The following is a 27,391-nucleotide window of genomic DNA, read 5'->3' on the forward strand; positions in this document are numbered from 1 at the left end:
GTTCTAGAAATCTCCAGGCGGGGGTGGGGGGGGGGAACCCACCGAACGAACATGCATTTACATTTTAAATTTCAAAATGTCACTTTTAGTTTGTATTTTTTTCTGAGGCAAGAATGTGTGTTGAAGACTTTCCAGGGAGGGAGACAGGAAAATAGTGAAAGGTCAAACCAAATCCTGAATCTTCGGTTGAAAAAGAGACTGCATCTCCTCCTTTCCCCTTTATTTATATGCGTGCACTAGGAATCCTAACCTTATCCTAGTAAGAAGGTTCCGAGGAATTGGGTCTCTTCTTTTTTCAGGATCATCATGCGTCTTCCAAGAGGAAAATGGACTCTCACTTTGGAAACCATAAAACCATGTTTGTTTTATGTCCCTTAGCAAACAGCTCCCTGCGCCGGGCGGAGACAGGCTGGGCGCTGGGAGCCGGAGCCCAGGGCGGCAGCGCGTTGTGTAACCCGCCTGGGAATCACGTTGCACGGGCGAGATCCGCAGGCTTTCAGTGCAATAATAAGCTTGATCTTTTTATTCAAATACAAGGAACAACCACAGCCGGCTCCAAGTCACGTGGCCGGGTCACATGGTGCCGAGACACAGAAACCGGCTGGCAGTCATTAACTAATGCTTACTCCCAGGGAGAAAACGCAGGTTTTAAAGACACGAGCTCTGTTTTTGTAAACCACGCAGCACTGCAAGAGAAGGTATACAGGGTGGGTGTGTGTGTGTGGGGGGGGGTGCCTTAAGCTTGCTAAGTGCTTTCCAAGGAAAGGAAAAGAGCCAACACATACTCCCGGGTGTCGTTCCGCTCCGACTCGACAAACTTGCCCGGGGTCACCCGCTTCCCAAACCTGGAGGAGCCGCGGGCTGCAGCATCCCGGGCGCTGCGCGGAGGGAGGGGCAGGCGGCTCGGGCGCGGGGCCCAGGCGTTTGCGAACGGGGAGGACGCGGTTCTGAAATTAGCAGATCGCTACATTTTCTCTTCCTTGTGAAACTCGTGCTCCTGGGAGCCGACGGCGTGCGGGGAGGGGTGAGGGGGTGGGAAAAGGCAGGGCGAGCTCGTGGGCACTTCTGCTGGCGTTTTCACGGAAAGGAAGACCAGCCTCCAGAGCGTGGTTCCTTTAAGTCTTCACGTGGTGGGAACAGAGACTGGAAGGACGCTGCCTACCTGAATGTTTCCTTGTTCAGGCGGCTGAATTTAGAAAGAAGTTCTTTCACTTTCTCCAGCTTGTGGGGTGTTACTCTGTGCTTTCAAAAACGAATGATCCAGCTGAGTTTGTTTGATTTGGGTGTACAAGCGACAATAGCGAGCGTGAATAGAGTTTAGAATCTCTGCTGGAGGCAAGGGATAGATAAAGGACAGATAAAAGATTTTAGCAGAAACTAAACTAACTTTTTTTTTTTTTTTTTTTTAAGGCTAGGTGTGTTTTATTTCACGTTATGAAAAAGTACTTTCCCCCCAAACGCCGTGCGGTATGTGCTCAGCCTTGCAAGAAAATCCACCAGAATAGTCTGGAGCCTTGTATATTTACTTTATTTAAATCCTTCCCGATAGAACGGATACATAAGGAATTTCCAGTTTTCTAGATTCACTGACTAGGCTGTAATTATTTCAGGAAATTTAGTGAGGGAGTTTTATTGTCTCCATTCTCACTCCCCCCCATATTTGCTTATATATCAGATATTTACCTCTGATATCCTTTGTATCCTATATTTTGGGGGGCGTGTTTCTTAGGTGGTCTCAAATTCATCTTGACCAATTATCAATTTTAAGTGTGCCTACAGTTAGTTGTGAAGTTTGATGGTTGGAAAAGTTTTCCCCAGGCCAGCTTCTAACTAGTCTGTTTTGGTTGTGTCTATGCCACATCTTGATTTTCCTCCCCCGGGCCATGCTACCCGTGGTGCCAGAAACCACGGGACACATAACTTGTGATGTGACCTCTGGATCTGAGCCTTCATATCTCCATGCTGGGTGGGTCAACCCAGTGGGCCGTAGGAATGGTGCTGGCAACCTTCCCTGCTCCAGAACAATTAGCAGTAACTGAACTGTAAATATATAAAATTTAAAACATAACCTGAACCCAAAGTAGCAGTATCTCTAGCTCCTAATTCCTCTTAGCCAGATCCCCCAAAATACCCATGGCCACTCCAAAGTCACCCAGGGGCACCTGGGTGGCTCAGTCGGTTGAGCATCTGACTTCAGCTCAGGCCGTGATCTCGTGGTTCATGGGTTTGAGCCCTGCATCCATCAGGCTCTGTGCTGACAGCTCAGAGCCTGGAGCCTGCTTCGGATTCTGTGTCTCCCTCTCCCTCTGCCCCTCCCCCACTAGTGCTCTGTCAAAAATAAACATTGTTTGCTTCAAACAAAATAAACATTAAAATAAATAAACATCAAAAACAAGTAAACATTAAAAAAAAATTTTTTTTCAGAGTCACCCAAAAGGAGGGGAAATGTGGCCCAAGGGAAGTCAGAGTAGAAAGAGGCAGCGATCTTAAGCAGTCAAGGTCAGAGTATCTTACCACCGCCAAGTTTACAAAAGCCAATGGCTGTGAATGCGTTGCTGGGGCTCCTGCCTGGGTGAGAGGCCTGGAGCTTCCTTTTCATCAGCTTCACGGTAAACCTGTTTCTAGTGACCCTGGGTGCATACTAAGTGCATCTCAGGGAGTCCTTTTCTGGGTCCTAGAGTCAAAGATCCTTGTTTCGGGCAAGCTTGCTTATCTGGACATCTCGCGGGAATGATTTGTGAAAGTAAATTCCATTAATACAAAGCCTCTGTTGGGCTCTGACTCCGCCCCTTGTACTTCGACTTCACCCAACCAGGCTCTTGGGGGAAAACCAACCTCCCTCTCTACACGTGCAAGGGAAGGGAGGAGGGCAGAGGCTGGGTCAGGGCATTTATTCCGTGTATACTTTACCCCGCGGGTTTTCTGTGCCCAGCACCACCAAGTGCCCGTGTCACACACACATCACACCCTGTACTTCCCAGGACGACCCCGAGTGGCTCTTGCGAGTAGTTCCGCTCTGCAGATGAGGCACAAGGTGCAGAGAGATTGTTTTCTGCCGGGAGTTGCGTGGCGAGGACATTTCAAAGCGGGGACTCGGAACCAGGTGTGTCTGACTCCCCAGGCGGGTGCTTTCGTGACAGAACTCTGACCTTAAACTTCTCACGAAGCGAATGCCGCACGCGTCTTGTTTTAGGTTCTGGAGTGAAGCCAACTTTATTTGCAGCGGTGTCTGGTTATAGCTCCCCTTTCTTTGCGTCCGCTCTCGTGGAGGATGATCTCATCGCCTGCTAAAATAATTAGGGAGTGGGGCCAACAGGATTCCCTGACCAGCTTTAAAGTTCCTCTCTTCCCCTCTGCTGGTAATGCTCTTTCCTTGCTTTACCTGTCAAAGCCCCTTTAACCTTGTCAATGTCACACTTCTCTCCCCGCCGCCCCCCCCCCCGCCCCCCACGATTGCCCCTAGAATATGCCACCCGCCTTTATTCTGAGCAGCAACAAGAGTCACCTTGTTGAATCGCTTGCTTAGCTTGTCAGGGCAGTGTTCTGAGTGTGGACTGGCTTGCCAACGTGCTGTTTACAGGGGAAAGGAGGCTGTCCGTTCAGACAATCCGCAAATGCACTAATTAGACGGATGGAGAAAGCCCCACATGTAGGCGGTAGCATCTCCCCGGCAGGTGAGATAACCCGTCTGATACAGCTTCCTGACTACAGTAGCAGTGATTTTTCATCATCCCAGGCCACCAGGCCGGGGACAAGGGTTGAAGAGCAGGACTGACTCCTTTCGCTCGGGGTCTCCCAACTTCTACACCATCCGACACCGGGCCGGACCGGAGGTGGGGGAGTGGAGAGGCTGGCTCGTGCCATGGTTAGTAGCATCCTCGGCTGCCATTTAATACTCCTCCTCCTCCGCACCCCCCCGTTGTGGTAATCGAACACACCTTCACACGTTGCCAAATGTCCCCGGGAAGCGACGTTGCCCCTGGTTGAGAGCCACTTCCTGAGCCCTGTCTGCAGATGGCCACCCGTAGCTTCCTGTTGCGTTGGTTCTTAAGGGGTCGGGTTGGGAGACAGAGTGGCTTTTGGCTGTCACAGGGAGGTGACTCACAGTGGGAATGTTCTAAGGTAGACACGGGGCTCACGGTGCCAGCCCTGCTCCATGAGAATATTGTGAAGAAGGCATGCTTGGGTATGGAAGCATATTCATTGCACAGTTCAGCTTGGTGGCTAAGATGTCTGTGGTCAGAGACCCGGTTTGAATCCCAGCTTTGCTCTTAATTAGCTATGTGACTCTGGATAAGTTACTTTAACTGGGGCGTCCGGGTGGCTCAGTCGATTAAGCGTCCGACTTTGGCTCAGGTCATGATCTCACGGTCAGTGAGTTTGAGTCCCGCTTTGGGCTCTGTGCTGACACAGCTCAGAGCCTGGAGCCTGCTTCAGATTCCGTGTCTTCTTCTCTCTCTGCTCCTCCCCCACTCATGCTCTGTCTCTGTCATCTCAAAGATGAATAAATGTTAAAAAAAAAAAAAAGTTAAAATAAAAGTTACTTTACCTATCCGTGTTTTGGTTTCTGTATTTGCAATATGGGAATGAGTGTTTGAGAGAGAGAGATAGAGAGAGAGAGAGAGAGAGAGAGAGAGAGCAGGGGAAAGGCAGAGAGAGAGGGAGACACAGAACCTGAAGCAGTCTCCAGGCTCTAAGCTGTCAGCACATATGGGGCCTCGAACCCACGAACCGTGAGATCATGACCTGAGCCGAAGTCGGACGCTCAACCTACTGAACCACCCAGGCGCCCCTGATGATGATGGTTTTTAATGTAGATAAGTATATCTCTGCTCAGATTGTCCGGATAATTGTGTCAACCTCCTGCTTGGCTGATTCCGGAAACAGGGTGTCAGGCAGCAATTTAAAGCCTCCTTCTTGCTCTTTTTTTAATTTTATTTTTTATGTTAAGTAGGCTCCACGCACAATGTGGGCTCAAACTCACAACCCCAGGATCATCCTTCTTGAGGTCTTGCACGGTTATCAACGAAGATCGGCGTCCTGAAAAAGCTCTGCTCGCTGCCAATGCCCCATCAGGGTTCTTGGCCACGAGCCCGTCGGTCTACAGTGTGCTTGCTCTGCTCAGGCTCAGCCCGAGGTGTTTTGCAAACATTTTTAACCCCATCATGTAGGGGCACATAAGGGCTTACTAATATATTCAATCCCAAACAAGAGATCATTTAAAAAAAAATGGAAATCAGTGAAAAAAATAGTGAATGTTGCCCTTGTGTGTGGACTGAGTCCTTCAACATTAGAGGAGGTTCTAAGGGACAAAGGGTAACTGTGTAATATATAGAAGCCGCCTTGCTTCTGCAGTCGGTAATCAGCAAGAAATAGGACAGGCAATAGACAAAAACGAAAGGGTTCGAAGTGCCATGGCTTGCAGGCTCCCGTCCACAAAGAGCCTACCAGCCTCCTTCAGGAGCAGACCAGGATTTTGCAGAAACAGAGGCTGTAGTGATGATTTGCTTGCCCCAGGCCACGGATATTTCCTCCTTACAAGGCTCCTTTGAAGTGCCTGACTTCAGAGTCTGGGGGGGGGGGGGGGGCGGTGGATACAAGTTAAGGAGATTCCCACAATATTTGCAGATCTTCTCTCCCTTAATGTGTTTTTGATGCAGTGAAGAACAGCTTTGTTGGGGAAAATATGCCAGAGGGAACATCTATCGGCCAAGAGGGGGGAACATGTGCTTGATTTTATTTATTAACACAATTTTTTAAATATATACTTTGGGGCGCCTGGGTGGCGCAGTCGGTTAAGCGTCTGACTTCAGCCAGGTCACGATCTCGCGGTCAGTGGGTTCGAGCCCCGCGTCAGGCTCTGGGCTGATGGCTCAGAGCCTGGAGCCTGTTTCCGATTCTGTGTCTCCCTCTCTCTCTGCCCCTCCCCCGTTCATGCTCTGTCTCTCTCTGTCCCAAAAAATAAAATAAAAAACGTTGAAAAAAAAATTAAAAAAAAATATATATACTTTAAAATTTTTATTTTAGAGAGACAGAACGTGAGCGGGGGAGAGGGGCAGAGGGAGAGAGAGGGTCCCAAGCGGGCTCTGCACTCAGTGCCGAGCCCAATGCGGGGCTCCATCCCACAACCCTGGGATCGTGACCTGAGCGGAGATGGAGAGTCAGGGGCTCAACCAACTGAGCCACCCAGGCCTCCCGTGCATGTGCTTGATCTTGAAACACTCCTGTCTGATGGCCCCCAGTCTGAGGGCTGCAAGTGGAAACTCCTCGTCGGCAACCGGGGTGATAAACAGTGCGATTGAGAACCACCTTTCGGGACCTGACCTGCTTCCTCGGGGAGGAGCTTCTGAAGGGGAGAAGCCCTGCCACGGCCTGGCAGCTACTTAGTTATTGCCCAACAAACGTGACATGTAAGCTCGGGTTTGTAAACACGGGGGATCGGTTTTAAAATTCCGAGGGCATAAACAGATGGTCTAGTTCCCACCTAGACTATGCCTTCTGTGATCTTTCAGACCCAAGAAGAGTGGCTTCCGGAGAGGTCGAGGTCGGAGCTCTGCAGGGTGGGAGCTGAAAGCCGCTTAGAAGCGCACGGGAAAGTAGGCTCTACCCCCCTGGCTGTTTGCTCCCTTTCCCCTTTTCCTCATCCAGCAAAGTCCAAGGCCTCGGAATTCTGGCCAAACCGATGTAGAAAAACGAGGGGGGAGAATCAGCCAGCCAGCTGGTCCAGGCACCAGAATTCGCCATTAGGATTAAGTACTGGTGCCACATGCATCCGTGAGTACACATCGGAGGTACCTCGCTGTGACAGGTCAGCTAAGGATGTAAAATGACATTTTACCACAGTAGGTACTTTTTCAAAAGTTATTTATTTAAGTAATCTCTGCACCCTATGTGGGGCTCGAACTCACGATCCCGAGATCAAGAGTCGCATGCTCTTTCGAGTGAGCCAGTCAGGTGCCCCATAGTATGTACTTAAAAAAACACACACCACCTTTATTTTGCAATAATTTCAGGCTTACAGAAGAGTGAAAATAGCGCAGAGGGTTTTCGTATATCCCTCACCGAGCTTCCCCTAGTGTTTACATCTTCTAGAATCTTGGTACAATGATAAAAACTAAGAAATTAACTTTGGTACAAATACTATTAACTAAACTATAGGTTTAGAGGGAGTTTGCCAGGTTTTTTTCACTGACGGCCCCTCCCCAGGATCCCACACTGCATTTAATTGCCATTTCTCCTCAATCTCCTCCAGTCTGTCACAGTTCCTCAGTCTTTCCTTGTTGTTCATGATTTTGTCACTATTGAAACAACCACAACAACAAAACTACCAGTCAGTTATTTCGTAGAGTGTCCCTGGATTTGGGTTTGCCTGTTGATTTTTCATGAATTTTTAGCAAGAACACCATAGAAGTGATGTGCACTTCTCAGGGCATCAGACCAAGGGGTTCATGATGTCAATAATTCTTATGTTTTTATGCTGATTTATTTTGAGACAGAGAGCAGGGGAGGGACAGAGAGAGAGAGGGAGGGAGAGGATCCCAATCAGGCTCCCTGCTCATTGTGAAACCCAGCTTGGGGCTTGATCTCAAGAACTGTAAAAATCATGACCCCAGCTGAAATCAAAAGTTGGATGGTTAACCGACTGGGCCACCCAGGCGCCCACCGCCCTCCACCCCCCTGCGATAATTCTTATAGCTAGTGATGTTTACCTTTTTTTTTTTTTAACTTTATTTATTTATTTCTTGAGAGAGAGAAAGAGAGAGAGCATGAGCAGGGGAGGGGGAGAGAGAATCCCAAGCAGACTCTGCGCTGTCAGCACGGAGCCTGGCGCGAGGCTCGAACTCGTGAACTGTGAGATCGTGACCTGAGCTGAAGTCGGAGGCTTAACTGAATGAGTCACCCAGGTGCCCTATCTTCTACGTTTGTTAATTGGAATTCTTCTATAAGGAAGAGCTACCCCTTTCTCTATCCATCTATCCATCCATCCATCCATCCATCCATCCATCCATCCGTTCACTCATGTATTTATATTAGTGTGGACCCATGGGTAGGTATTTGTTTTACTCTATGGGCTGTAATCTAATTATATTATCATTTATATTGTACTTCAGATTGTTCCAACTCTGACCATTGGAAGTGCTTTCAGGTTGGTCCCTGTGTTCTTTGCATCCTGGGCCTTCATCCTTGGGGGTAACTTCTTACCTTCTGGCTTCACAAGATACTCCCGGGTCATCTCCTATTTCCACTCTCTGAGCTCGATCAGCCACTTCTGAAAGAGCCCTGGTTCCCTTTAATAGCTCACAGCATTTAGAGACCAACATCGAGGCACTAGGTGGGCTCACTGTTACTGGGGTGTCATTGCTTCGAGGCCTGCTCAGCAGGCAGAGCTAGGAAATATATGTATGTATAATAAGCCAAGTCTATACACATATTTATGTTCATTTCTTTGTTGAACTGTGTACATATTTAAAAAAACATGAGAGTTCATGTCGATACCCTTGACTCCAGTCACACACCACAGGGATTATTCTAGCCTTTCTCCGTTCCCTATGTGTAACTTCTTTCTCTGACCGTGAGAGGCCTGGTTCTCGTGCTCAATACCGTATTTACCATTCCGTTCGACCCTAGCATCCACATAAGTTATTTGAGAATTGCTAACCCACAGCCCTCTGAGAAACAAGTGTACTGACCAGAATGCATATTTGCATCGAGTTCTTTCTGTCCGAAGCCTTACGGTATCCTGTTAAAACACCGTTGTCGGGGGAGGGGGGGGTTGCTTGCGTGGCTCAGTCGATTAAGCCTCCGACTCTTGGTTTCGGCTCAGGTCATGATCTTGCTGTTGGTGAGTTTGAGCCTGAGTTGGGCTCTGTGCTGACAGTGCAGAGCCTGTGTGGGATTCTCTCTTTCTCCCTTTCTCTCTGCCCCTCCCCTTCTTGAGCTCTCTCTCTCTCTCTCTCTCTCTCTCAAAATAAATAGATAAACTTAAAAAAAAAACACACCACTGTTTTCAAAATTCTTTTCACCCCTTTCATGTGGTTATGTTATTCGTTTGTAATACACTTAGGTGAATTTGTTATGGCTTAGATCCCTCTGGGGTTCCCTCCCATACCCTGATTCATTTGGTTTTTTAAATTTACGTACAGCAAACTTCACACTTGCTAGTGTATGGGTCTGTGGGTTTTGACCAATGCATAGAGTCGTGTGTCCACCACCGCAGTCATGATATAGAATAATTCGATCACAAAATTTCCCTCACTCTGCCCCTTTGCAGTCAACCCCTGCCTGCACCCCATTCCCTCGCAGTCACTGATCTGTTTTCTGTTCCTGTAGTGTGGCCTTTTCCAGGAAGTTAAACGAACGGAATTCTATAATAGCCTTTTGATCTGGCTTATTTCACTTAGCAAAATGTGTCTGAGAGTCAGTCATTCCATTACATGAATCGATAATTTGCTCCTTTTATTGCTGAATAATATTCCACTTTTTAGGCACCTCAGGCTACCGTTGCCATTGCTGTCGCACTGCCTTGAGGCACGGCGGGATATTCTAGGAGAAAAAAATGTTACAATTACTGCTCGTTTGGTCGTACTCTGGATTCTGCTCTCCTATCTCAGTCTGCCTGTTCCCGTTGACTTTTTTGATTCCCCAAACAAATGCTGCATCGTTCTGTCCGGGTTTTAGAATGGCAATCCATGGGAGAGTCCAGGCGGAGGGTACATTCACCGTCGTACCCAGAACTGGACCCTCTGTCCTTTGTCTCTTGGCTTTGAAAAGTTGGAAGTCGATGTGTTTTCTGATCCTTGTAATTGACCTATTTTATCTTCATGGAAGCCCGTAGGATCGTGTTTTGTTCCCAGTGGGTCCCCAGTGGTTAGAAGTTGCCCAGTGATGTTCCTTGGGCAATTTTCGTCCGTTGTGTTGGGTCCGCGCTAGACCCTTCCATTCTAGAATAGCGTGTCCTGTCCTTGGTGAACTGCTCAAATGATTTTGTCAACGATTAACCCTCTATTTCTCTTTCCTCTCTTGCTGAGATCTCTTCCATTCTTTGAATGTCAGACTTCTTGGACCCATCCTCTACTTTCTTTTCTCCTTCATTTTCCATGTCTTTGTCTTTTTTGCTGTCGTTTCTGGGATACTTACCATCAACTTCATTTTCCAGTCTCTCTATATTTAATTTGTCATCTGTGCAGTCTTGTTTTTAGTTCCCGAGAGCTCTTTGGCTGTTGTTCTCTCTGTTTCTTCTTCTTCTTCCTCTCCTCCTTCCTCCTCCTCCTCTTCTTCTTTTATAGCATTCTTTGCTTAGATTGTCTTTTGCTTGGATCGTCTGTCGTTGCTCTGAGGATATTATTTATCGTGGGGAAAGTTTTCGTCTCCCTGCATAGACTCCAGGTGGCCTTTTTCTTTGGTTTGTGGTGTATCTATCTCCACGGTAGCGTTGGGAACCAACAAGCCAGAATTGGAAGCTCTGAGCTCAAGGTGGGGGTTTGCTGACTGTCAGCTTCCCTGCAGGGTGAGCTCACTGTGTGGGCTATTTGTTGAGCACTCCCTAACTTCAGTATCTTTGGGAGGTTTCTCTGGGGCTGGTCTGATTCTCCAGAGGAGAATTTTAGTCTCCTGCCTGGAAGCTTAACATCTGGCTGCCAAAGTCCTGGGAGCTGAGCCGGGGGGATGGAGGTCTCTCTCGGCACTTGGCACTCATTGTGTATACACTCGTTTAATCTTCTTTGCCTGGACAAGGCGCTTCCAAGTTCCCAGTCCACAGACTTCTATTTTCCACTCTTAGGAGGATGAAATCCCTAGACTCTGGTTAGATCGGGTAAAAGCAGTCTCCCGGGATACGGGGGGGGGGGGGGGGGGGGAGGGGGCAGGAATCTAGAGATCTGTCTTTGGGGGTTTTCACCCAGTCCTTCCCGTAGCCACCCCATATATATCCACCACTGCCTGGAGCTGTTGGTTCCTGACTTTTTTGGAAGATTCTATAGTGCCAAACGGGTTCATCCTCAGCTTTATGTACTGTCAGCTCAAGGCCTGGTAAGTCCTTTTATCACTCACTCACCTGCTTCCTGGCTTCTATCATCTTGTTGCTGTTCTCTCCTCGCTTGTCCTGCCTGTCTTTGTGGGGTGTGTCTTTAAAGAGTCTCTTTTTACCGTAGCGTTAGTGCCTTTGGGGAGGAAGCAAGTTAGATGTATATATTCACTCTTGCATCCTAAAAAAAGAAGTTGAGAATGGTTTTTGTTTTTGTTTTTTTTTAATAGCAGAAATCATGACTCTTAACGCCAAAATGGTGGCTGGATACCACTTTTGTTGGGCCTTAGTTGGACAGGACTCGTACAAAGTCACGTAGCTAGTTAGGAAGAACAGTTTTAGAGCCTGGGACCTGACTTCCCTAATTTTGTTTCTACTGTACCAGCGCGGTGCCCCTTATCGTTATCAAATGACATTTAACGAATCCTTTATTTTGAACTAGTTCCAAAAAATAGAAAAGAGGGTTCCCGTGTGTCCTTCACTTAGTTTCCCCCGACAGTCAAGTCTTAGATGACAACAGCACATTGTCAAAAACCAGGAGCTTGACGTTGGTATAATACTCTGATGAAGGTCAGGTACAGACCTTCAGGCAACGTTTTTTGAGTGTCTTAAACTTGCATATTCTGCTCAGCAAAAGCCAGAAAAAGACTCAATCTTTTCATACGAAGGAGCCTCTGATCTAAATAGACATACAAAGATAACTCACCAAATAACGACACTCAAGTACAGTCCAAAATATATTTTGGGGCCATCCTCCAGAAAAGCAAGGGGTGGTTAAAAGAATGCAGGCTTTGAAATCAGACAAACCTGGGTCCGAATTCAGCTTTGCTGCTTAAGATTTGCCTGTCCCTGGTCGAGGAATTTCCCTGAGCCTCATTGTCTGGGTGTAAAATGGTGAAGATTATTATCTACTTCTTAATATGGTGGGAATTAAATCACATATACTATAGTCTGGAACAGTGCTTGGTACATAGTAGATACTCAATAAACGGTCACCATCATTATTAATAAGGTCATAATCCTCAAGGATCATAATCCTCTAGCTGTCCACTTGATCTTGAGTCCAGCTCAAACACCAGGTAGGATTCTACCTCTTAATTCACTCTGTTGGGTTTAGATAGAAATCAGAGAACAATTCCTCCCGAAGAGAGGCCTCACGGGGCCACATGACTTTCCCAAAGAGGTGGCGTAGGTGCGTCCTCTGGGCCTCCTGCTTTTACACCAGTGTTTCAGTGAAGTATGGGAAGATGGTCAAACATTTAACTAAATGCAAGCAATTTATGAAAACTTTGGAAAAGGACTGTGATTCTTTTGGGTGGAGTGCAAGGTAGGGGCGCGTATCTGACGGCTGGAGGGATGATGCTTAGCTCTTGCCTACATTATGTTGACAAGCAGTTCATCTTAAGCCCAGGTTAAGACACTTGCTCCTCCCCACCCCCCAACCCCCTACCACTCCATTTGCAAGGCCAAGGGTCTCAGGCCCAAAGAGGAAGTTGCCGTCACAGGCACAGCAAGAACGCTTTGGAACTAGAAACCCATGCAAATTCGAAATCGAGCTTTGTTTGATTATCTAAACAAAAGTACTTACAGGTCCGCGTGCGAACTAGCGACCTGGGGCTTTTCAAAGGCCCACACTTGGGCCCCTCTCAGCAGGGGGTTGTCCCAGGAGCATCCTGCTTTGTATCGCACCTGATCTCCCCGCTTGCCCACCTCCGGCTTGGATTTCCTGCCCTTGGCATCCACAGAGAGGGGGGTGGCTCAGAAAGGCCTGGGCGCACAGCAAGGGAGGAGCTCTGCGTGCAAACCTGGCCGTTTGTTTAGATGGTAAAGTCATGACTTTCCTTTGGGGGGGCGGGGTGGTAGTCTGATGGTAAGACAGGATCTGAGGATAAAGAAAAAGCTACTTCACGGTCCTGTCTCTCTTCCTGTTCTGTTGCCTGCCAGGCCTTCCTTTGTGTCTCCAACCCCCGTTCCTCCCCTACCATCTCACCAAGGCTCACATTTTCCTTCTGCCGGTTTCTCTCTTGCCTGTCTGCGGGGTTGTTTTTTTTTTTTTTTAGGGACCCAGGTACAGCTCTTGGTAGTTTAGTCGAGGGGCTAATTCACGAAATTCTCTCTTCTATTAATCGTCTCGCTACGCCCACAACCAGAATATCCTAAAGGAAATTAGGCTACATCTAAATGAACTGTGTGGTAAGTGCTGTCATATAAATGGAAAACCATGTTTGTCCCAGGCTGAATGGTGTCACTTCCCCCACCCCCTGTTGAAGTCCCAACCCCCAATACCTCTGAACGTGACCGTATTTGGAGACAGGGACTTCAAAGAGGTAATTACGTAAAAGTGAAGCATTTAGGGTGGGACCTAATCCCATAGGAACACGTGTCCTCTCAAGGATATTAAGACACAGACAGGCGCAGGCGTAGAGGGAAGACCATGCGAGGACACAGGGAGAAGGTGGCCATCGACAAGTCAAGGGGAGGGGTCTCAGAAGAGACCAACGCCGTTGACACTTGATCTTGGGCCTCTAGACTCCGGAGCCATAAGGCAGTACATCTCTGTTGCGTAAGCCATCCAGTGTGTGGTACTTTCTATGGCAGCCGGGGCCGACCAGTACATGGTTTAATCATAACTGCGCTGTGGTTCTAATCAATCAATTCACAAAGGTTAACGGGCACCTATTTTTTGCGATCACCGTGTAAACGGGGTGTACTTGCTGTCTTCTTTTTAGCAGCTTAATTGAGGGATAATTAACGTCCGATAAACTGGACAGACTTTAAGTGTACAACCTGATAAATTTTGACCCCTCTCTACACTCAGAACACCATCACCACAATCAAGATACTGAACATACCTGTCATCTTCAGAAGTTTCCCTGAACTCCTTCGTACTCTCTCTGGCCCCCCCGCTTCCCCATTTTCCAGGCCACCACTGAATCCTCGTTCTGTCACTAGAGGTGAATTTGTCACGTCTAGAGTTTTACATACATGGAGTCGATCACACAGTATGCATTCTTGTTTGTCTAATTGCTCTCACTTTGTTTAATTATTTGCAGATTCATCCAGGTTGTTGTGTAGAGCAATAGTAGTATTCCACGGTACGCATTCGCCAAGGTCCATCTACTTACGTGTGAAAGGACTCTTCCCGGCTTTAATTTTCTTTCCAACAAAAAATAAGTTTTAACTGATTAATAATATAAGGTGATTAAGTACCACATTGTCTTTATTTACTGTCTTACCCAGGTTATTTTATTTTAAGGATATGAAAATAATTGTCATAGCTTTTCTGATGGTACCAAGGGTCTCTATTGTTTTCCAAAAAGGGTTTAATGTCTTAATTATTGGAGTGCCCTACAATAGGGGTTTCAAGACCGTGATCTGGATTTTAGTTGATTCTCAGTTATTATCTTTGATCATAATGGATTTTTTTCCTCCTTTTTCACCCAATTTAAGCAGGTGTTTGTTTATAATCGTTTGAGATTCTGAGTAGAGTTGCTATAAACACGCGCAAGTCTTTCCGTGGACATATGCTTTCTTTTCTTTTGGGAAAATACATAGAAGTGAGATGGTTGGATCATATGGAAGGTGTGTTTAATGTGTTTTTTTTTTTTTAATTTTTAATGTTTATTTATTGTTGAGAGAGACAGACAGCATGTGAGCGGGGGTGGGGGGGACGGGGGCAGAGAGAGAGGGAGACACAGAATCCGAAGCAGGCTCCAGGCTGTCAGCAAAGAGCCCGATGCGGGGCTCAAACCCATGAGCAGTGAGATTGTGACCTGAGCCGAAGTCGGACACTCAACCGACTGAGCCACCCAGGCGCCCCAGTGTGTTTGATTTTTTAAAAATTGCCAAGCTTTTCCCAAAATGGCTGTACCATTTTGTCCCATCCCCAGCAGTAAATGAGAGTTCTGGTTCCTCTGCATCTTTGCCAATATTTGGAATAGTTGATCTTTTTGACTCTAGCCATTCTAAAAGGAATGTCATGGCATATCATTGTGAGGTTAATTTGCATCCGCCCAAAGATGTTGAGTATCACTGCCGTCCATGTATCTTTTTTTGGATAACATGTCTGCTCAGGTCTTTTGCCTATTTTTTAATTGGGTTGTTTGTTTTCTTATTATTGATTTTTGAGAGCTCGTTATATGTTCCAGATACAGGTCTTTTATCAGATATATACCTTGCAAATATTTTTTTCTAGTCTGTGATTTGTGTTTTCATTCTCTTTTAGTAGCATCTTTCAAAGAAGAGAATTTTTAAATCTGACGAAATCCAATTTATCAACTTTTTAGAAAATTTTTATTTTTCATTTTACTTTTTTATAGATTGTGCTTTTGGCATCACATGTAAGAAATCTTTGCCTCCTCTTGTCACCAAGATTTTCTCCTATGCTTTCTTCAAAAAGTGTCTCAGTTTTACGTTTTACATTTGGGTTTATAGCCCTGCTTGAGTTAATATGTGTATATGGTGTGAGGTATGGGTCAAGATTCTTTTACTTATTTATTTTTTCATGTGGGTGTTGAATTGTTTCAGTACCATTTGTTCTTCTCTAGTGAGTTGCCTTTGCATTGTTGTCATAGATCAGTTAGTTGTCTTTATATGTATGGGTTTATCTTTGGACTTTTTATTCTAGTCTAGTGATAGTTTTATCTGTCTTTATGTCAGTAGCATAAAGGTGTCGGCAGCCATCTTGATTGCTATAACTTTGTAGTAAGTCTTGAAATTAGGAAGTGTTAGCTTCTCAACTTTGTTCTTTTGAATGCCTTTTGTAAACAGCATGATCTTTAATGCCTTCATTGCCACACAGAGATCCTTTTGGGTGGGCTTAATTAATTTCCTCTCTGAATCTCCACAGTGGCTCTTACAGATTTGCGCACTTCTTTTTTTTCTCTTTTATTTATTTTGAGGGAGAGAGAGAGAGAGAGCACGTGCATGGGGAAGGGGCAGAGAGAGAGAGAGGGAGACACAGTATCCGAAGCAGGCTCCAGGCTCCAGCTGGCAGCCCAGAGCCCAACACGGGGCTCGAACCCATGAGCCTTTGAGTGGTGAGATCATGACCTGAGGGGAAGTCAGCCGAGCAAGCTTCTTAAACTTTAGCATGCGTCAGAATCTCCAGGAAAGTTTGTGTGTGTGTTTTGTTTTTTATTTTGGAGAGAGAGAGAAAGAGAGAGAGAGAGCGCACATGTGCATGGGGGAGAGGAGGAAGGGCAGAGAGAGAGAGAGGGGGGAGACAGAGAATCCCCAGCAGGCTCCTCGCTGCCAGTGTGGAGCCCAAGGCAGAGTTCGAACCCACAAACCATGAGATCATGACCTGAGCCAAAATCAAGGGTTGGACGCCTAACCGAATGAGCCACCCAGGTGCCCCTATCCGGGATGGTTTGTTAAAGCCCAGGTTCCTGGGCCCCACCCTGGAGTTTCTGATTCAGTGGGCCTGGCGTGGGGTCTGAGAATTTCCTTTTCTAGCAAGGTCCCAGGTGCTGCTGATACTGCCAGTCTAGGGGCCACCGTCTGGGAGCCAGTGGGTTACAGAATGGTCACAAGGGCTTGAGACAGAGGCTCCACACTGGGCCTCCAGACCCAGACGCAGCCCCCTGCAGAACTGGCTTGGCCACATAGTTGGTGCACCTGCTGCTTGTACCACTGACCCCAGAGTCACACGGCCTCTGCTGCAGGCGGGGACAGCTGCAGAACCGGGAGGCTGTGCTCGGTCCCCGGGGGGTTAGAGACTGACCCGCGTTAGCGCCTTTGTCACCCTCGCTGGGGACGGCCCAGAGCATCTCCACCTCCGTGTGAGACAAGGGAGCCTGGGAAAAAACTGCCTGTTTTGCCCCTTTTCCCGTTTCTCTTCCAGCTAGGACCTATACCCCCCGCCTCGTAGAACAGATCGCGTGTGTCCCCCTTGTAAAGGTCAAGGAGTTCGCGCTTTCTTTGCAGTCTTCCAGCACAAGAGGTCAGATCAGAGGAGCGACCAGAGGAACGTCTTCCTTCCCTCCTGGTCCGTGTGAAGGTGTTCCAAGACCCACTGACTCACCAAGACCCCTGGCTCTCTCTCCAGCTCCTTCCCTCCCAGCGCTCATCGGCAGAGACTGGAACCCCGGTGTGGTACCTCGAACCCGTTTGAGACCGACTCCATTCCTGGAAGGAAGATCTGATATCCTTCCCCTGATGAGTTGCAAAGCGTTTTGGAGCCAATCCTCTCTCCCCGGAGCTTGCAGACCTTCCGGTGGTTTCCAGTGGACCCTGTGGGCCGTAGATGCAAACAGCCAAGGTGCCTGTTCCCTGCCATTAGCTCAGGTCAAGGTGTCATTTAGATGGCTTCTCAGGCTGGCTCGGTTCTCCCGCCTCCGAGCCCAGAGGTGCGGGTTGGGGACACAGGACGGGTGTGATCAGAGTTCAGGCGATACTTTCTCCCATCTTAAGGTACAGCCTCTTCCTTTAAAGCCACGCTTCAGTGCCACCCACAGCCTTTGCCGACCATGACATAAGCCAACTGTTTTAAAATTTTGGCAATGCTCGTGGTGTCGGAAGCCAAGCCTTAAACAGAGAGGCATCATGACACAGCGGAAGGAGCATGGGATTTGGAGACAGAAGGTCTCCAAAATTGACCCCTTGTCCCTATTGACTCCTTGTGTGACCCTGGACACATTTCTTAACCTTTTCTTGCCTCAGCGCCTTCACCTGTGAAAAGAGAAAACTCTGCACCGGAGGCTTGTGAGGATTTAGTATTAAGTGCTTGGTACATAGTGTCGAACGGCAGCCGTTAGTAACATTTATAGTGGGGAGCACGGAGGAGGGTGACAGGCCCATGGCTCATTTGCCTGTACTTCTAAACACGTGTACCGTCTCCGTAAATGTATGGTCTTAGTGGGACAGAGACTGTATTTAGAAATTCTATTCATTTGCCCTTTCACATCCTGTCTAGAATAAGGCAAGGTATAAACATTATTTTTTATGTTGCACACTCACTTAGCAAAGCGAGCTCTTCCCCTGTTCGGTGCTGGAGAGAGATCTGAGCAGATCTGAGAGAGACAGCGGCTGACCTCACGGACCTCACGGTCAAGGGGGCGAGGCCATCGCGCACCTCTGATCACAGGCAGTGAGATGGGTTCAGTCGCAGGGATGCGCCCGCGGTGCTAAGGGCCCTGGGGGAGGGGCAGCAAGCGCCATCTGCAGGCACCTGCAAGCCCGACCAAGGAGGTGGGACTCTTGTAGGCGGTGGCACCGCGCTAGGAGAAAGAGAGAGCTGGCTGGGTGTGCATTTGGAGCCCTCACTGCTGCAGCTGGGGCTGGAGGGACAGGGGCACAAATGCCACCGTCCAGGCGAGCAGTGGCAAGGGACTAGAGCCCACGGGCTGCTCCCAGGGCTGGCGAGAGGGCCGCTCAACAAGATGAGGGGGCTGACTGGATGCAAGGATAAAGCCAAGAGGCAAGGACACGATGACTTCAGGGTTCCTGGCTTCTGCAACCGGGTGGATGGTCGTGCTTTGGGCCACATTTTCTCTTCTTTTGTTTTCTTTTTTTTTCTTCTCTTTTCTTTCTCTTCAACTTTATTTATTTATTTTGAGAGAGAGGGGAGCGCGGGAGGGGCAGTGAGAGAGGGAGAGAGAGAATCCCAAGCAGGCTTTGCACCATCAGCGCGGAGCCCGATCGGAGGCTCGAACTCACAAACTCAGATCACGACCCAAGCCGAAGTCAGATGCTTAACCGCTTAACTGACTGAGCCACCCCGGGCGCCCTGGGCCACATTTTCTTTGAACGCAACGGCAAAAATCATGGCATGTTCTTAGTAATTCTGATTTCCTATGGGTGACTTTTGTGACCAGAGTTTATTTACTTGTCCCATTTTCTCTGATACAGTTCTATCTGGTAACTAGTAGGGACTAGAACAGATAAGAACAGAATAAGGGCATGAGTCTTTGCCTTCTGCTCCACCCCCCCCCCCCACCGCCCCCAAATAGGAAGCAATTCAGGGTAATTTATGGGCTGTTAACTTACACAGCTAGGACAGAGAGCAGAGTAGGAGTGGCAGTCTGGGCACGGATGGGGAGGTTGCCCAGTTGCTGGGCAAGTGCTCAAAACAGCTTCTGGCTTAGCCGCTTTGCCAGGCACCAACCTCCCCCCCCCCCCCCGCCCCCGCCAGGTTATGAAATATTTAATACTGTATTTTTATGGGAGAAATGCAACCAGGAGAAAGAAATGTGCCATAAAGTTGGCCTGACCAGATTTTGCCCAGCTGACTGGCTTCAAGAACGGGAATGTTTCTGGCCAGTGCATTCAAGGAAGAGAAATGAGAACAAAAACAACCAAATTATATTTTTCTGAGAGTTGGGTGAACTTGAAAGGAAGGTGTTTTCTCAGTTTGAGAGAAAAAAAATTTTTTTTTCCCTAATGAAGATGAATGTAAAGTTTAGTTACAAAGACCCCAGGTAAACTAAAAATCTACTTTGGTGAATTTTATTTTATTATTATTTTTTAAAGTTTTCTTTATTTATTTTTGGGAGGGAGACAGGGAGAGTGAGTGGGGGAGGGGCAGAGAGAGAGGGAGAGAGAGAATCTCAAGCAGGCTCTGTGCTGTCAGCATGGAGCCCGATGCGGGGCTCGAACTCACACACGGTGAGATCGTGACCTGAGCCGAAACTAAGAGTCGGACTCTTAGCCGACTGAGCCACCCAGGCGCCCCTGGTGAATTTTAAAAGGTAAAAGAATTCATGTTGGAAGAAGTGAACTCTAGCCGAGTCTTAGATGGCTCAAGCATCTTTTGGTTTATTGAGTATTGAGATTTTAAGCTGCGGAGTATATATGCTTACCGTTGCTGTGTGTGTGTGTGTGTGTGTGTGTGTGTGTGTGTGCGTGTGTGTGTGTGTGTGTGTGTGTATTTCACACCAAAGACCGAAATCGCAAAGAAGCCTCCGTTAGCAGGTGTCATGATTATCCTACAAACGCAGCGGCACACTGGATTGCTGCCATGGAGTTATTTTCTTCAAACATATCTTTCTGGTATAATGTTCTCTTTCCGGAAGCAAACAACTTCTAATGCGGGGAGTCTTGAGTGTATCATTAAGCCTCCCCAAGCACAAATCCATCCACTGCATTTTAGAAGTAATGGCCTGCATAGCTACGTATCTCTGTGACTGGAGGGACGTGCCGAAATGGGATCTAAGAGGTGTTAATGAAGGAACTATCCCCGAATAGCGCAGTCAGAACGGAGCCTTCGATCCACACCAAAGAGGGGAAGGAACGTTCGAATCCTGACCGCGCGTCTCGTTAACCTGCAACCACGCAGAGCAGCGGGGTCAAACGTGTGTCTCAGGGCCCTGTGGCGTCTGCTTGGAGCCCCACGGCTGGCGGATCGAGAGCTGTTTGCTCGCCTTGTCCAAAACAGGAGGTGCAAAGGGACAGCAACTGAAAGACGAGTCATAATTTGTAGCTGACTGGCTGCACTTGTCGTGCCCCGTGTGTTTATAATCTTTCAAAGCCCAATGCAAAGGTTCCCGTGCCTCGTTAATCATCCGGCTGCAATAGTCTTGCTTATCGTGCTGTTTGTCACCACAAAACCTGAGCTAAAGTAAACTTTTCCTTCCCAAGTTTTCCCTCCTAGCCGAAGAGCTATAGCTTCAGCCTTTCTCAGTTACAGCAACCAGTGTCTGTTTCAGGCGGGTCCCTGGGGGCTATAATTGCAGAAGTCTAACCTGGCAGTTAGATCACGTGGCCCCAGAAACCGCCAGGGCACCAACGTGCTTCCTGCCAGGCGACCTTTGGCAGCTGAAGATACCTGTGCCCCATCTGCAGCCACCGTCCTTGAGCGCACGGCTCTCCGACACTCCCAGGGCGGAGTGGAGGTGCCCGTTGAAAACACCCAGTCAAAACTTGGAACCGGAGCTGTTGTTCATCCACCGTATCAGTTTCCTGTTCAGGGACTGGCTTGCTCAGGTGTTAGTTGGCAAGGATGTTTGTTTGCTTTTGTTTTGTTTTGTTTTGTTTTCATAAAAAGGACTGCATTTTGGTATGAGACATTTCCTACTTTTTTTGAATCAGCTTAGGGCATGTTTCCTACTAAAAAGATAAGCAGGGGCGCCTGGGTGGCGCAGTCGGTTGAGCGTCCGACTTCAGCCAGGTCACGATCTCGCGGTCCGTGAGTTCGAGCCCCGCGTCGGGCTCTGTGCTGACTGCTCAGAGCCTGGAGCCTGTTTCCGATTCTGTGTCTCCCTCTCTCTCTGCCCCTCCCCCGTTCATACTCTGTCTCTCTCTGTCCCCAAAATAAATAAACATTGAAAAAAAAAAAAAGATAAGTATTATCTACACAAGGATGCAGAATATCTTGTTCAGTGTAACCCTTGGGAATGGAGAGCTGGCTCCGCAGCTGAGGGGTTTCAGGCAGTGCACACACAGCCTTCGTGGTTGAGAAGGTGGGTGCCGGGGAGGGGGGTCGCCTGGGTGGCTCAGTCTGTTAAGCCTCTGACTCCTGGTTTTGGCTTAGGTCATGATCTCACGGTTTCGTGGGTTTGAGCCCCGCATCGGGCTCTATGCTGGCAGCGTGGAGCCTGCTTGGGATTCTCTCTTTCCCTCTTTCTCTGCCCCTCTCTGCTCTGTCTCTCTCAAAATAAATAAATAAACTTAAAAAAAAAAAAGGTCTAGTAGTACTGTTTATTTCTCAAAGGGTAAGTCCCTTCTCTGTGGCCTCAGGAAGGTGGAGAAACCAGAGGTGTGGCCAGGTGTCAAGCCAGCGTCAGTGGGGGGTTGGTGAGATGCCACCGTGTTGCTGCCCAATAGGACCACGCCAGTGGTGGGACACTGGAGGCCACGGGGTGATCTTGATGGGGGTTACGTGGGAGCAGAGCTGTGTCGGGGAGGAGACACTTGACCTGTGTGCATGTGTCTAGGGAGGTGATGGAGAACCTTATAGTAGAGATGCCTATAGGATGAGACGGCATGCACAGGTTTGGGGTAGCCGGGACTCTGGCATTTCCTCCCAGAAGGCTAGCGATGCCAACCGTCCTGTGCTGAAGCTTGCTTTAGAGTTTTACCCGTTGTGTAATTCTGCTCCATGACTGGCCAATCGCTATTGTAGGGTCTGGCCATTCAGAGACAGTAGAAAACACAGCCTTTGCCCTCAAGCAGCAAATGTTCATGGGAAGAGACAGACCCATAAACAGAAAGTATAAATCAATAGGGGTAATCCAGAGGTAAGCATGGGGGATCATGGAACCTTCGAGAAAGACATCTAACCCTGGGAAGGAAGCGGTGGGGTCAGAGGTGGCTGGTAATATCTGCCAAATGTCTGCCTCCAAGGCAGAAGGCAGTGGAAGCATAATTCCAGGTGTAGGCAGGTGTAGGTAACAGGGAGGCGAGAGTTGAGCGGTTTTGTCTTGACGGGGCTTCAAGTCTTAGGTAAGGCAAGGTTGGGGAAAAAGATGGGGAGATAGGGCCATGTGTACCAAAGGAAGGATCTCTGGCTTCGTTGACTCTCCAGCAACGATGGTGTCATCAGATACAGGAGTTGCTCTGTAAATGGATCCCTCTGACAGCAGTAAGGAGGGTGGAATTCATGAGAGACGAGGCTGAGCCAGAAAGGTCTGTTGCAGTGCATACAGACGAGATGATAAGGGCTGGAGCCACGACTGTGATCATAGGAAGGCCAGGTAAATAAACTGAGCAGGACTTGATGTTTGCTCGGTTACGGGTGGAGGGTTGGAGGAGAAAGAATTCAGTGTCGACTCCCAGGTCTAGCTTGGGTGGCTGGGAAGGTGGTGGTACAACCACTAAGTTTGAAACGATAGGAGAAGAGCTGGGCTACAGCAGGAGATGATGAGGTCAGTCTTGAACACATTGAGTCGGAGGTGCCTGATGGATATTTACATAGAGGGTCCAGGGGTGCCTGGGTGGCTTAGTCGGTTAAGGTTAAGCGTCTCTCTTTTTTTTTTTTAATTGTTTTTTAATGTTTATTTATTTTTGAGAGACAAAGAGAGACAGAGCACGAGTAGGGAAGGAGCAGAGAAAGAGAGGGAGACACAGACTCCGAAGCAGGCTCCAGGCTCAGAGCCGTCAGCACAGAGCCCGACGCGGGGCTTGAACCCACTAACCGTGGGATCGTGACCTGAGCCGAAGTCGGCACTTAAGTGACGGAGCCACCCGGCGCCCCGAGCATCTGGTGGATTGTTGAAATCTTGGAGGAGAGGTGGGCTCAGCTGGGAGCTGACCGGTACTCTGAGTAAGGACTGTGGCGCTGCTGGCGGCCGGAGCCCTACAGGGGCGCCAGCTCAGGGCATCCGTTGCTCTGAGGTTCAAGGGCTCCGGAATAGAGCAAACTCCGGTGGGCAGAGATGCTGCAGCCTCGGCTGGCTTTACGGGAGAACTGGGGATGGTAGGCCTGTTTCAGGGCTTGGGACGTTGTGTCCCAGGGCTGGTTCTGGTTCAGGACCCGGGAGAAGGGTAGGCTTCGGGAGGGGATGTGAGTCACAGTCCCCTGCTGGCTAAGTGGGCTCTTTAAAATGGGAACATTGTGGGGTGCCTGGGTGGCTCAGTCGGTTAAGCGGCCAACTTCAACTCAGGTCACCATCTCGCGGTCCGTGAGTTCGAGCCCCGCGTCGGGCTCTGGGCTGACGGCTCAGAGCCTGGAGCCTGCTTCCGATTCTGTGCCTCCCTCTCTCTCTGCCCCTCCCCCGTTCATGCTCTGTCTCAAAAATAAATAAACGTTAAAACAATTTTTTTTCTAAATGGGAACATTGAAACTACAGGTGAAACACCGTGAAATGGTCTGGTCGGTGGGGCCTCGGCAGAGGTTCTTCGGCAGGTGAAGGGGAGGAAATCACCTCCCAGGCCTCTTCAACTTGTGCAAGCCCCCCTCTTCCCTGCAGATTCTCACGGTCATAGGCTTGTGACAGGCCTGGGAGCTGTCCTCTGGGGAGGGGGTGGTGTGGGGCCAGTTTGAAAAAGCTCCTGGGGGTGATTTCCCCCGGGTGGGTGGAGATCCCCTGCTATGGGCGACCCGGGGCTAACTGGGGAGAAGTCTTGGGACCCTTCTTATACTTCGTAGCCCTTAAGTTGAACTGTATTCCTCCCAGCACTTCAAAATGTCCTCCAGCCTAACAGCGGTACAATCCCACCACTTAGAATTTCTACGCTTTTACTCCTGTTGCAGTCATCGTAGAATCGTCACCCAGTCACCCGGGATTGTCAGGAAGGCCAGGGGAGCACGGGAATCCACGATGCCCTTTGCAGAATACCATGAAATAGTGACCTATTTATTTCTATTAAATAACTTAAGACAATTTTATGGGCAGAAAGTTTGACTCTATAATATATGTATGCAATCTAAAATTACCACCAACTGTCCATGAAAAAAAAAAAAAAATCAAGCTGTCACACCAAGCCTAATTGGTGATTTCTGCGTTTTTCAGCTAATTTTTGTTAGCTATGCTCATTTATTTGTTTTATCATAGAAGTCTTCCCTGGCAGACGAATGTTAGCAGTTGCCAAAGTCTTCAGAAAAAATGTAGGAGACAAATTTCAGTCGAGTACGCTAAGGCTGTGGGGCCTTGGGACAGTAGTACAACTCCATCACCCCTGAAAACTGATACTAACTGCCATCGACAGGTTTTACTTGTAGAACCCCGGAGCCCAGCTTATGGAGTAAGTCCTCGGGAACCACTGACTTAAATGATGACACTTCTCTCTTCTCTGTCGAACAGCAACTGTGCCGATACATATATTCTTGCCCAAGTGACGGGTGAGCTTTACGGCATGGGAGAACCAGACTCAAAATGAAAAGCAGCCCCTGTGTGTGTTCTAGCTCCAGGGACTCGGCCCCTGGGTTCTTTCTGCCCTTCTCCCCTTGATCCTTGTTTTCTAGGCTCAGCTCACAGGCCATTTGCTGAAATCATCATACCAAGAGATGAAGGTCTCCCAGAGAGAGGCCTCACCCAGATGCAGGCACTAGCCCACAGCACTGAAGGTAGCTCTGATTTCTGCTTGGGTACCTTCAGGGCCGGGGAGCTCACTACTTCACAAAGAAAAGGCTTTCCTGAAGCAGCTTTGGTCCCCATCTCCAACTTCTAAAATCACCCAACCCATGAATTCTGCTTCATTTTTGCCATCAGCCCTTTCTCCCTTATGTATTTTTTTAATTGTTTTTTTAAAATGTTTTATTTTATTTTTGAGGCGGGGGGGGGGGTGGAGGGGCCAAGAGAGAGAGAGAGGGAGACACAGAATCCAAAGCAGGCTCCAGGCTCCGAGCTGTCAGCATAGAGCCCGACGCGGGGCTCGAACCTATGAACCGTGAGATCATGACCTGAGCCGAGTTGGGGCTTGACCGACTGAGCCACCCAGGCGCCCACCTTATTTTTTATTTTTTTTTTTTTTCAACGTTTATTTATTTTTGGGACAGAGAGAGACAGAGCATGAACGGGGGAGGGGCAGAGAGAGAGGGAGACACAGAATCGGAAACAGGCTCCAGGCTCTGAGCCATCAGCCCAGAGCCCGATGCGGGGCTCGAACTCACGGACCGTGAGATCTTGACCTGGCTGAAGTCGGACGCTTAACCGACTGCGCCACCCAGGCGCCCCAACCCACCTTATTTTTATATGGGTACTTACTTGTCACTATCTGGTGAGGGGCTCAGGTTTGGGAATCATTTAGGCTAGAACCTTAAATCACAATTACCTTCGCCATTTTACCAGCTGTTGTGGCCTTGGCAAGTTACTTAACCTCTCTGAGCCTCAGTTATCACATATGTAAAATAAGTGTCACATTAGTGTCTATTTCAAGGATTATTATGAGGCCTAAGGTAATGGAAGGAAACTGCCTGACAGAAAGCCGTCAATGCAGCTTAGATATTATTATTATCCCCTCTCCCAGATTACAGAGTCACCGAGGGCTGGGACCCCTTCTTGGATGTCTTTGAATCTCTGCATACCAGTCAGCAAAGTGCCAGCAAGAGGAATCTAATGAACGTGGGACATGAAAGAGACTGGGCTGACCAAGACAGACAGGAAGCTCGGATAATTATTTGAAATGTCTAAAGTCATCAGAAGGCTTAGAAAACGTAACGCCAGTCCTTCCTGCAAAAGAAATGTGCACAGCAGAAAACAAAACCCAGAGCAGAAAGCAGAGAGCAAGGGCAAGTTGGGACAGGAAATGGAGAAGAAATTGGGAAAGGTCGCGCAGAATGAGGTCAAGTTCCGGGGGACGGAGGAGCAAAGCACGCATGATGTGTGAGCGCTAATTAACGTGGTTAAAGAGAACAGCGTGGAACAGTAAATGCCAGCAGAGCAAGGAGCCCAGCTGCAAGGCGGACCCAACGTGAAAAAGAAAAGCAATCCTTGCGCCACACAACTCCTTTTATAACGCAGCAAATTCCCGTAAATCTGTTCGCCTCCCGTTGTGGCTGTATAGGTGAGGAGTAGGATGGCCGAGTGGTTGGACCTCCCAGCATGTATTACCCCTAGAAGGAGCTCCTGGCGCCCGCTTAGGCCGCAGCCTCTTCTGACATCCTTTTCCTCCGCGCGTGGCGGTAGATGCTCATCCGGGAGCAGGAAATGATTGCATGCTTGGGCTTTTCTGCAGTTCGTCTTCTAAAGAGAGAAACGAAACAAAGCAAAAAAGAAAGCTGGATGTTTAGAGATATTCTAAAACCTTTTAAAGGCGTGCCGTTCACCGAAGCAAGGAAAGGAAGGTGGAGGCCGGCCGTTCAGATTCCCTGGAGCGGGGATATGGAAGAATTCATCGCGGGCTAGTTTCTGTGTATTCTGCACTTCAGAGTGACTTTACAGGTTTATTTGGGGATTCCACTCCAGCAGAGAAAGGAACGCCTTGCCAACTCTCGACTGTACGATCCATTTTTTGAAGAGAGAACACCACTCTGGGAGCGCTTAAGAGAGCAGGCACGGGGGCCAAGGCCACGCACACTCACTGTCCAGATCAAATCGTGGCCTTTTTCCCCCCCCTCTCCTGGAGAATCAGCTGTTAAACATTTACCAGCACGCCGCCGTGTACAAACAAGATCCAAGAGGAACCAGTTGACCCGCTAGAGTGAACAAAGAGTTTAGCCCAAAACTGTGGGCAAGTAAGCAGATAAGGTTAATTGTATTACGGATCCCTTCATGAATGACCGCCTGATGGGAATGCTGCCTTAACATTACTCAGCAATTCGTGCCATTTGCCGTACATTCTTGGAAGCAATAGAATTGCCTTTTATTGTTATTTTTTATTATTTTTGAGAGAGAGAGAGACAGAGACAGGGTGCAAGCAGGGGAGGGGCAGAGAGAGGGGGAGACACAGAATCCCAAGCAGGCTCCAGCCTCCGAGGCTTGAACGCGGGGCTTGAACCCATGACCTGTGAGTGAGATCGCGACCTGAGCCGAAGTCGGACGCTTAACC

The 27,391-nt window shown here is 48.5% G+C and overlaps 1 long non-coding RNA gene across 1 annotated transcript; it reads left to right on the forward strand.

Moving 5' to 3' along the window:
* The first annotated feature begins 245 nt into the window (after positions 1-245).
* LOC147584854 (uncharacterized) lies at positions 246-27,169 on the forward strand. Its single transcript, XR_015253875.1, has 2 exons — positions 246-698; positions 25,871-27,169. It is a non-coding gene; the product is annotated as an uncharacterized LOC147584854 (long non-coding RNA).
* The last annotated feature ends 222 nt before the right edge of the window (positions 27,170-27,391 follow it).

This window comes from Puma concolor, chromosome A1, assembly GCF_028749965.1.
Source record: "Puma concolor isolate L17-30 chromosome A1, mPumCon1.1.hap2, whole genome shotgun sequence".
Classification (NCBI taxonomy): domain Eukaryota; kingdom Metazoa; phylum Chordata; class Mammalia; order Carnivora; family Felidae; genus Puma; species Puma concolor.